Genomic DNA, 11932 nt, shown 5'->3' on the forward strand with positions numbered 1-11932 from the left:
AAGAGGGGAAACTGTGGTGAGAACTCATTTCAGTCTTTTCTCTTTATGGTCTTTATGCTTTTTTAAAATGTGTGTACAATGTAAACACAAGGTTTAAAAGGATTAGAGGGACATTCACCAAGGTTCTGCCAGCCACGTTTTCTTTCCTTTTCCAAGCTCCTTGTATTTTCAATAAACTTTTTCAATTGTTGTCTGCAAGACGGCTATCAGCAATTCGCACCTCCGATTATACTCATTGTTGGTTATGTAATTAGTTTTATACAAAACACAATGTGTATTTCCAATGTGAGTAAATACTTTGCGGTTAATAGTGTCTCTCAGCTCTTAGAATTATTGAAATTTATATTATTGACAATGTTGTAAAATTGCACATTTTGCCCTTATGCAGATGATACAGTTTTGTATCAATTCAATTCAGTTCCAAAATACTGGGACATTAATTTAATTAAAGAGTTATGGCAGATGGTGATGGTTATGGGGAGGAAAGATCTCCTATAGTTGTCTGCGTTACAACAAATTTGAAGAAGCCTCTGACTGAAAACTTTGTTTTTTCTATTACGGGCTCATAAGGACGACAGTCGGGATTGTCCATAATTTTCTTTATTTAATGTAAAATCCTTTATTGCACTATCACATATTAAATAGCCAAATGTTTTCCGTCTTTGACAAGTTTCCTTTTTTTTTAAAGTGTAAAAAAAAAATCTGATGGCCATCTGTCATTTTGACAGATTACAAATCTTGTTGCAGACTCAGACATTTTCAACTTTACTTGTTTTTTTTGTTTGTTTTGTTTTACCCACAATGTATTTTAATTTCTTAATTAAACACATTCACCTAATTCAAGCCGGATCCTAGTGTCCTTTTACTTTTTCCTCATACCGCCACAGTTAAACGCTTAAACAATAAAAATTCCTTCCACTAAAACTCAACATAATCCAGATCTGTGTTGACTCATTCAGTGAGTGCTTATATATGCTAACCAGTGAGAAACTCCTTCATACAGACAGCTGACCTCATAAAGATGGACCTATTTGTGCCAGTAAAGCGAAGCAGCAGAGAGTCTCTGTGTGAATGTGTTTAGATTCAGTGTCATCTGAGTGCATTAGGCAGAATGTAAACACATAGCTGACATTTACTGAAACCAGTCTGTGTTCTAGCTGAAGAATCAAACAGGCAGCTGTTGTGGCCGCTCGCAAACTTTGAATCTTGATTTAAGTCGTCTTAAAGTTTTGCTTGCCGATACAAAAGGCCGCAGCGTTAAATGCATCTTCCAGACTGCAGACAGACAGCTCGAGGAATTTTTAAACATTACCAAGAGAAATCCATCATATCAAAACCGTTTTAGGTTTTATTTGGACCTCTGGTGTCTCTCATCTCTTCTGGGACATGACAGTAATTACACCCATCAAGGTGCTTGTCTGGAACCATCAGCCAAGAGTTTGGAGGCTGTTTCTCCTCAGCTCGGACTTCTGACATCAGTGCTTCGTTTGTTTTAGCAGACCCTCAAGTATGCAAAGGCCATAATCGCAGACAGGCCAGATTTATTCTGAGTTCTCGCCCTGGTCTAATTTATATATTAGGTTAACAGTTACTGGAAGAATAATCCTATAAACAACGTGAAGTAATAGGCAGTGAAAAGAATTTGTGGGTTAACTTTGCCTCTGAAATGGTCAGGATGGGAGTTTTCTTTCTCCGTCTGAAACTGTATCAGTGATTCTCGTGATAAACTTAAAGTGCCACTGAATTTACACCTGACATTTAATGTTCTTGACACAAGGAGGGCTTCTTTGCCTTTGAAAATAGTCGTAAAGCATCGTCTTTGACTTTGTGTGAGATTTTTCTGAAGCTTTTAAAATACAATTTAGATTATGTCATAAGTCTTATCGTTAACAAGGCTTTAGAACAAAAACAAATACAAATTGATCAAGGTATTTAGGGGATACTGAATGTCAAACGAAAAACCCTGTAAATACAATTTCTGGCATTTTTGTCAACAGACAAACTATGAAAAAAAAAAAAAAAAAAAAAATATATATATATATATATATATATATATATATATTTTATTGTCCAGAACATCCCAATTGCATGATGCCACCAGAAACCTTGTGACAGAGTATTAAAAAGTCTGGTCCAGAGTCGCACAGCATTTTGGGGGATGTAGGCAGAGGAAAGGCTTTAGCTGCTCAACCTTTCACGGCTAGCTAAGGTTGGTGTCCTCAGTTAATTCATTCTTTGGTTACCTAGCAACTCACTCATTCCTTGGTTACCTAGCAACAACCTGTGAACTTGCCCAGGTTTCACCACTGTGTCTCATAACTACTTAAAAATACAAAACAATGGTGTGGAGTGAAGGGAGAAAATGAGTAAAACAGCTTGAGAAGAAATTATGAATGAAACAGGAAAGGTAAACAACTATTAATATCGACTGATTTTATATCAGGATGCATTTTTTTTTTTTTTTTACCATATCGCCCAACACTAGTTGAAAATAAAGCATCTAGAGTCATTGTTTCCCTTTCAATTCAGATTTTTTTTGAGCAGATCCTTATTTTTGAATTGATATTTCTTTACTTTTCAATTCATGAGGATAAGATTACATAAAACAGCGAACCCAGCCACAAGACGCCACAAACACACAATCCTGTTGGCAGATGCAGAAAAGATGCAGAGGTTTGGATTTTAGATCAGCTCTTTAGTAAACAACCTCTGTAACAAAAAAAAAAAAAAAAGAAATCAGGTTGCATGAGCAAAAGGAAAATCTTTTTTTTTTTTTTTTTTACACAGACAGGGGAATTAATTAGGTGATAAATGCTGCCTGTTGCTAACAGTAGGACAGAAAACACAGCCGAGCAAGACTTGGCAGCCTTTCTCTGCTGTGTTCCATGAGCGCTGAACTGCGCTCCAGTTTCATGCATGTTTGAAAATGTTGTCACCCTTTTCCCTCTTAAAAATGAAACACTAAACACATGTGTAAAAATTATGGCATTTTAACAGCTACTAAATGAAAAGACAAATTATTTTTCTGCGTTAAAAGAGATGACTGATTTGCAACGCTCGTTACTGAGGTGTTACTCTATTAGGTTTCACGGTATTATGTCAAATGAAGTCAGCTTTTCCCCCCGTGTTAATGTCCTCCATGGCACGTTTTATTCAAAGGGAAGTGGCTCTGCTAAATCAAGTAAAACGCTTAAAAAAAAAAAAAAAGGTTTCGATTTTTAAAATACTACTCTGCGGAGCTAAATGCCAAGTTCCTACAAAGAGTGGAAAATATGGAAAAGTCTGATAAAAGCGAATAAAACAACGGAAATTTGAGTGAGAAAAAGAACGGAGCTGTGACATGAAAAGTGAAAAACTGCATAGCCTCCAACCCATCAGCTTCCAGTCTCCACTAAAAGCTGACTTTACGGCCAGTTGGCACTTCTGTCCTGAAATATGTTTTTTTTTGCAGATGGACACGAGTGACGATGAGCTGGTGTTTCTCAGGCCGCCTTGTCTTTCCGTTATCACAGGATGTAGCGCTGGGAAGAGCGAAGAAGCAGCGAAGGGAGGACCGGAGCCTTAGAGCATGATTTACTTGACCTCGCAGCGCTGGAACCAACAACCAGAACCTCATTAATTCCCAGGGTCATTCTGCTCGGACATAACTTGGTTAAAAATCAGAATGAGTGGATGACTTCCAGACGTACACCAAGAGTTATGAAATCCCTGGCCTTAACCCAACCTCCCTGGATCTCGTAGTACCCACTCCAAAACCAAAGCTTTCTCGAAACGGGGGTTTAAATCACGTTGGGTCCTCTTGGAGGAGTCACCCAATCCTGATTGAAGGGAGGAGGCCAAATGGAACATTTTCTGCTTATTAGGCAGCAAATACGCTGTTGTTTTATGTGATTATCAACTATGAATGATTTTTCTCTCCCATCCATTCTGGAACCTTGGCCTGTCTTTTGTTTATAAAAAAAAAGGAGCTGGAGCAAGAGCAGGGCTGAAAGGGGAAGCCCAATAAATTACACTAATGCACACATTTAAAGGGGCTTATATTCCCTCTGGCCTGTTATCAAGACTACTCCAGTGAGAATGTAAACTACCTCTTTCTGTCCCCCTCCCCTGACCCAATATTCAATGTTAGCATGCTTTAAAACAACTCCACTGTTTATGTTATCGCAAATAAAGGGGCAGATTATTTCAACTTTTTCTCGCTATTTCATGCTGGCCCCAGATTAGTCAGGCAAATAGTTGTCTAATGGTGCTGCTGGGCTCATTAATCCAAAAAGATAGACCCGGGATTGTGTAAACACAGTGTAGTCAGGGGCAGTGAATCACACCTTCGGTTTGCAGAGGCCGACAGAGAAGGTTGGGGGCGGGAGGAGCATGCTGTGTATGGGCCCACACAAGGAAAGTTGTGGAAAGGAAAACAAGCATAATCCTGCTGATAAAAGCAGGATCGCTCCAGCGTTTATTTGGACACACAGTGCCTGGCTGAGGTTAGACCCTAATGAGACAGCGGCCTGTCCAGGATGGATTCATCACCGCCAGATCAGGGTTATCGCCCTCCGCCCGTGCCCCTCTACTTTTAATCAGGCTCCTCTCCGGTCACTCCCTATCTGCAGCAGTCCATCTCTGGAGCCGTCAGCATCCATCAGCGGCTGCAGACAAGTCCAGGGAGCTCCGACCGAGGAGTGCATTAGTAAGTTATTGCTTTGCAGTCTGACTTTATTGTGTGTCATGCTACGGAGTGTGTGCAGAGAGAACACTTACACACTCACACAAGCACGCCATTGCTCTTGTAATAACTTTGTTGCCTGGCAGGAGTATTCGCATCGCTTGAACTTTTTCACATTTTTGTCATCTTACAGTGAAAAACTTCACTGTATTTTATAGGGATTTTACATGCAAACGGCACACTTTTCAGATATTTATCGTTTCTTCACAGTCGTGAGCTACGTGTGCTGGTCTATGTAACCCCCAATGCAAATATTTAGAGTTATCGGTAAGGTGTCAAAATGTGAAAAAAAAAAAAGAATAAATCCAAAGTTTATGACATGTTTTGCAAGTCACTGCTTAGAAGGGCTGAAATGGCAAAGAAACTTTAAAGATTTTCGACGTGGAAAAGACATTAAAGCAAGACAAATATAATATAATATAAAAGTAAACTCCTTGATAAATGTCCATGTTAAACACAGGCTATCATCTCAAATCGGGGGCCTCTCAGGAACACATTTGTCCACCGAAACACAAAGTTATCTTCCACCCTCTCAGAGTCATAACATATGTCTATTTGTGTGTGTTTAACTTATAAGGTGATTTAGTGGTGTTAGTGTTTCTCACTACCACGACACGACCCACTCCCACCTCATCAACGCGCCTCCGCAGCCCCAAACAAGGACATTAAAGCCACGACAGCTCTTTGTCTTGTTGTCATTGCAATGAAACAACGCGGCCGTGCAGCCAGCAGCTTGCATCTTTCTCGAAAAGAATAAATAAATCCTTTTTTTTCCCTCTTCTCTACCACTCATCAAGTAAAATACACAAACCTCTGCATCCGAAGGTGGGAGGCCTTGAATCATTCATTGTTGATGTTTAGACCAGTTAAATCAATAATCTACATCTTCTTGCAACAATGATAAGTGATTCAGCAGGAAAAGTCTTTAGTTAAGTTCTGAGTAACTGGTCCTGATGGGGGAGATACCTTCCGACGGAAGAGAACAATGTGGCAAATTGCATTTCACTTTTTTGACATTTTGTGGCTGCAGATGACAATGTCACTGTTACTGAGTGGTTAGATGTCTTTAAAAGATATACTAATTGTGTTGCAAAATGCAGAGGACAGCAGTGTGAGAAGCTTCGAGTGGGACCGGCTCAAGAAAAATCACTCTGGCGCATCGTGGAAATAATGAAAAATATTCAAATGCACTTAAAAACTACTTAGTACGCAAGACAGTTTGAAGTTAGACTAATTTCATCAACATGAACTGGGTGTAAATTAGCTTCCTTAACATTCTCAAATTAAAACATTTGCAACCTTTACAACTGCATTTGGGCCTCCAGCGGACAACAGTTATGTCGATTTCAAAATATAAAAATGCACAGAATGATAAAAGTGAACCTCAGGCTGCCAGCGTCGCACACAAAAGTTGCAGATGAGTCACGATGTTGCGTAGGGAAAACCAAACCTTGCAGCACAACACAATGGCCACCCACAACAAAAGAAGGGACAGCAGCTCAAATGTGAGTTTGTAAAGGTGAATATTTATATGGCCATTTATTCTGTGAGCAAAAGTAAATCAGGAGAAATGTTTGTAGCTTGGAGACCTAGTAAACCAGTACTTTGCACGGGACTTTAAAAGTGGTCTATGGTGAGTCCAGTGTGAGTGTTATTTACCACAGAGGCAAATTACCAGTGGTGACAAAAAGCATGACTTTTAAAGTCCCTATCAAGGTAGGCAATTTCTCCCTGATTCCGACAAACATTATTTCTTTGATGCATGTCGGCGTTTGACAGTTTTCCAGGCACATAGAGCCATTTTAAAGCACAATCAAGTAACTATGTTACCTCCAAGTGTTATAAAAATGCTCTATATATCAAACATAGCTTAATTTTCTTAACTTTCTTATTCAAAAGGAGTATGACTTTGCAATTTAATGGCCACTTTAAGAAGCCCCTGCTCTTTCTAATTTTCTAAAATCTTTCTTAAGAGCGTTGGACTGAGAAGTTCTTTGTGCGATACTCAGCAGACATGTAGTTCCACCAGGTGTTTGCTAATTGCTGCTACCGCTAGCAGACGCAGCTCCAGAGAGTAGTCTGAAGATTCAAGGATTTCTCAAACATGCATGAAAGAATCAAGGTAACACTCCAGGTAAAAAAGTCAATTTTAAATAATACCCCTCTTTTAACATGATGGAAATCCTCTCTTTTCTTGAATCCACTGTAACTAAGAAATCAATCAATCAATAAATACATCTGCATTTAAAAAAAATCTTTTTTAAGCTTTAGCATAGTGAACTAATTGACAGAGTGTACATGGGATAACTGGCATAAAAATATTTCCTTCAAAAAGATATAAAAAGCTGGGAATAATTATGTGTAATTCAGCACATAATGTATTTTTACAGTAAATTTAATAGTTTATTGATGGTAATGCAATTTAAAATGTGTGCATAATTGATATTGTTTTTGCTAAAAATGCTGATTAACATTTTGCCATAATATTTAGAAGTTTTTACTTCTAATCTTTTTTTAATCCATATTGGCTTTCCTCAGCGTATTGCTTTTAAATAGCTTAATCATCTTATTTTTGGTAAACATTAGTGCTCTCTGGGATTATTTCAAACAATAGGTTTTTAATTGCTGGAAGTAATCACTGCTTGTTGCTCTTTCACTGAACAACTCACAGTTGTGCTTGATAAAATTAACTCATTCGCCACTTGAAAAGATTACAGAAACTTGACGGCGAAGATCTTTGATGGCGGAAAATCCACGATAAACCTCTTTTGGCGTTCAGTGACATAACATCCCTCCGTTTTCCCCATAGGCAGTAATTACAGGCCGTGTAGCATGCGTCTGTAGGTCGTGCAGCCTCTGCTGCTGCTGCCGAGGAGCCCTGCATCACATCACAGTCCGTAATGGAAGCCAGATGTCTCTCTGTCTGTTTAACGCTCATAATCAATAGCCTCACTCAGAGCAGCCCTGACTTTCTCCACCTCTCTCCCCTCTGACAGCTTGTTATGAGAGCGGATCAGCGAAGGAATGGCATATCTGTGCTGCAAACAAGCACAAGTGTGTCAAGAGTGAGATTAACTAATTGGATTCCATCCATGAGTCTTTGTTTGGTGGAGGAGGGCGATACGGTGGGGGTCCAAGCGAGGGGAAGCGATCCCTCTCTGAAGCCTCAACAAGCTACATGACACGGCAGGCTTCCACCTCCAACTCCCAGACGAGGAATCTGGGAATGGAGAAACGATGGAAGGAAGGGGATTCCCATAAAAAAGTGAAATCTGTCTAAATAAATAACTTGAAGTGGCACTCGAGGAGACGCAGTGCATCTACATTTCCTGTGGCTGCTTCCTGCCGTCACGTAGGATCTCTACATATCTCTATCCACGAGCTTGTGCCAGGGGAAACATTATGAAGCTGATGACTTTTTTTTTTTTTTTTTTCCAGTGTGAGGGGAAGTTGAGGGCCTGTGTACAACACCGGGTTGGTGCAGGAAGAGGCAGAGGTGTGGTGATTGGAGTACACAGGTCACGACCCCAAACTTGTAATGATCACCTGATGGATGTAGTGAGTCTGGGGTCATCTGTGTGTCAGGGGAGAATGGGGAGGAACAAGTGTTGGGCCGTCCTGCACGGCCTGCAAAAAAAGTGAGACAGTTTCCAAAACTTTAAACAATATAACAATATTATTTTCTTTTTAAAGTGCCCTGCATCTTGATGCAGCCTTTCTTACTTTGTTATCCCTAAATAAAATCCCTCAGAGCGACTGAAAAACGCTCCTCTCATCTTCAGCCGTCATTTGAATGTTTTCTATTTTATCAAAAATATAGAGAAGCTACTGATACTGCTGAATGTAAAAAATAAATATGGTGTAGAGGTAGAAGTACAATTAGCCGAAACAACCTTTTGGAATTTCTTAGAGGTATTTCATTTTATTATGTTCTAATATAAAACTTAAAAAAACAGAAAGTATAAAACTGAATGGAAATTTGGTTGAACTTTTTCAATTAATGTAATAGTATAAGAGACCATAACCAATGTTTAGATAGATAGATAGATAGATAGATAGATAGATAGATAGATAGATAGATAGATAGATAGATAGATAGATAGATAGATAGATAGATAGATAGATAGATAGATAGATAGATGATACAACAATATAACCACTTGAAAACAGTGTTAATGTTTAACATTTTTTGGTGCTCAATTTAAAAACATTTTGAAGTTATTTTGATATTTTGAAATCCTAGTGTTCCAGCTGTACCTGAATGCATCACGAGCTGCTGTTGGTAAAATCCTCTCTTGTCAACGGATATTCCTCCAACTTTACATGCAGTTTGGATGCAAACGATGTTACATGTAGCTACTATGGGTGGGGTTTAGATTTAGCTTAACATGATCCTATGTGAGTATTTCAGGTAAATGCAGAGCAAGTTATTAATTTTACTCCTGAAAAATAAATTTCTTTCTCCACTGTAGCTGCATGAGAAACTATTCCCAAATGGCAGAGTTTTGTTTTCTTGTCCATCCTGCAAAATGGACAACTCCTGTTGTTTAAACAGCAACTTGCTTGAAATGCATGTATTTTTTGTAAAAATGATTGATCTATTACTGACTTTTTTTTCTAGTTTGAATGCATTCAGCTCTACATCTGCTCCCATACCAGGAAAACTGGTTTTTACATTTACTGCAGATTGTGCAGAGCAGTTCCTGATGAGGGCCACTGGGAGACAGAGAGAGGGGAGCAGCAGATCTAGGGCTGAGGCCTCCATCCGTCCAGAGAGGGAATAACTCCATCTCTCGCTGATAAAGGCAGCTGGCCGTGCGGACGCTCGGTAAAACTTTATAGTCAGATATGCACAGATGAGTGGGCCAGCTGTGCAGTGTCATATATTCCTAAACAAACCCTGCAGGAGCTGAACTCTCACCCCTTGCACATATGGGTTACAGGGCTTGCACTCACACTGTTGTTCATGCACTTAAACATGTGCAAACTTTACACATAGCAGAAACAGAGAGTCACAGTGTGCTGCATAGGGCGCATGGAAGTTGGACTACACGACCCTTTTAAAAACAACATATATTTTATTCTCTGCAGCACACTGAGGTTGTCTGACAAGGGCCACAGCCTTAAATAAAGGACAGTAATTATGAGCTCTCACCCGAGTCTGAATCTGTCTTCTAAATCTGTGAGAAGGAAGTGGGACTGAAGGATGTGAAACCAAGCAGCGATTTTTAAAAATCACCTGCTCACTCTCACTTGTGTGTCCCATTGCTGGCTGGTGCGGTGACAGGCAGGTACTTCTTTCTTTAAGCCCTGACTGTTTTGACCGAAGCAAAGCGAGCCGCTGGAAGTTACAGCGGTTCTCTCTGCCACACAGATCTGTTTATTTTGGAACAAGAGCAAGACAAGCCCAAGTGACGCTTTATTTATTTTCCCGCTCTTGCCCTCTCCTCCCCTTAATGAGCAGAGTTGCGAAGAAGAATCTCTTGATAATCAATCAGCAGGGTGTTCTCAAGAGCATTAGCGCCGAAAAAAGGCGCACTCACACGTAGACTTAGTGCAGTGTGATGAGGCCTAATGCTAAAGCAGATAGATAATAAAGGGTAATAGATAAGAGGGCATGAGTAACAAGGTGAGAGACATTCTCGACTATGATTGGTTAACTTGGGTGGTCATTACTGGTAAATACAGCTGATATAAGATACTTCCTAACATTGTTCCTTTAACGTTCTGTGCTGTCTAATTCTGGTTATAATACATGTTAGATAGAGGTTTCTCAGAAACAGATAACGTCAGGTTTGGTCATAAAGATGAACGTGAGACTGTACTGAAAAACAAGCCAAATAAACATGGTGGTCAGTTCTTCGGCATTAGTGGACATGCAGGTTATCTTGTTGTTCTCAGAGAGGGGTTTCATTCTGGCTGTTCTCTATAAAACGGCATCTGCGAGCTACGATAAGCACCGAAAAAGGGGAAATGAGGAAACCTCAGACTATACTCAGCAAACTCAACTTTTATCTACAGAGAGGCCACGCAGGTGACCAGAGTTGCATCATGCATCAGCCTGTGTCTGACTGTAACAAAGTCCGTTTGTGTTGTACTTTAAAAAGTAACAAAGGAAAAACTCCGAGCTTTCCACAAAATGATTTCTGTTTCCGAGTTGCATCCATAGGGCAGAAAGTTCCAACAAACTCCCCGTCAACAGCAACCGTCTCATTCCCACTGGACAAAGATGCCGTTCAGTAATAAGTACCAGGAAGTAAACGAGCACCAGCGTATCCATTCAGGTGGATCAGACTGGGAAGGATAAGAAAGACCGAAGCTTCCTTGGAGTTTTTGAGCAGCCATAATTATTTCATGAAGGCATCAACAACTTGACCAGAAGGTCACAAAAATCCAGAACAACATCTAAACATTGGAGGCCTCACCTCCGTTAACGCTGGTCTTATTTGGTCAACATGGAGAATTACTCTGTGAACTGATGAGGCAAAATCCAGTTTGGGAATACTAAAAAAAACGTTCCAGAAAATGAACGTTAAACCAATAATCAAACATGGTTGTGATAGGGTGAGGGACTGGGTCTGCTTTGTTGCTGTAGGATCTGGATGACTTGCTATGATAAATTCTGCTCTCTACCAGAAAATCCTGATTGAGATCGACTGACATTAAGCTGCATTTGGGTTATGGCCCAGTCAAAGTCCAGATTTGAATCCTATTTGTGATGCTGTGGCATGACCTTAAACATGCCGACGACTTTATGAAAAACAGCTGTTTGAAAATAAGTTCCTTAATGTCATGTTGGCTAGTATTGACTGATAAAAGAAATTTATTATGAAAGCATTAAAAAAAAAACCTTCAACAATTTCAAAAAACTGTGTTTGATATGAGCAGAAAATACCAGTTTAGCATAGAGGTCACTGGGCCAGTTTGTGATTTGTGAAACTTTTGCTCTAATTGTAAATATATGATGCATCATATTGTAAGCTTTTGTTACGCCTCTTGTAGATAATAAATTCAGGTGACTTAAAAAAAAAATATTAGGGAATTATTAGGTTATGATAAAGTCTGAATCATCTGTGAATTCATCCTGCGGTGTCTTAGTTCATGAGTTCCTAATAAACCCTAACCAGCATATGTTGTAGTTTATCTCAGCATTATGACTCATTTTTATCATATTTATTTTCTTTTTCAGTCAGGAAAACATCATATCAA

At 39.5% G+C, this 11932-nt stretch overlaps 1 long non-coding RNA gene across 1 annotated transcript; it reads left to right on the forward strand.

Annotated features, from left to right (window-relative positions):
* Positions 1 to 2102: 2102 nt before the first annotated feature.
* Positions 2103 to 3925, forward strand: LOC103457406 (uncharacterized). The gene is made up of 2 exons (XR_532434.2): positions 2103 to 2407; positions 3452 to 3925. It is a non-coding gene; the product is annotated as an uncharacterized LOC103457406 (long non-coding RNA).
* The last annotated feature ends 8007 nt before the right edge of the window (positions 3926 to 11932 follow it).

This window comes from Poecilia reticulata, chromosome 21 (genome assembly GCF_904066995.2).
Source record: "Poecilia reticulata chromosome 21, P_reticulata-male-v2, whole genome shotgun sequence".
NCBI lineage: Eukaryota > Metazoa > Chordata > Actinopteri > Cyprinodontiformes > Poeciliidae > Poecilia > Poecilia reticulata.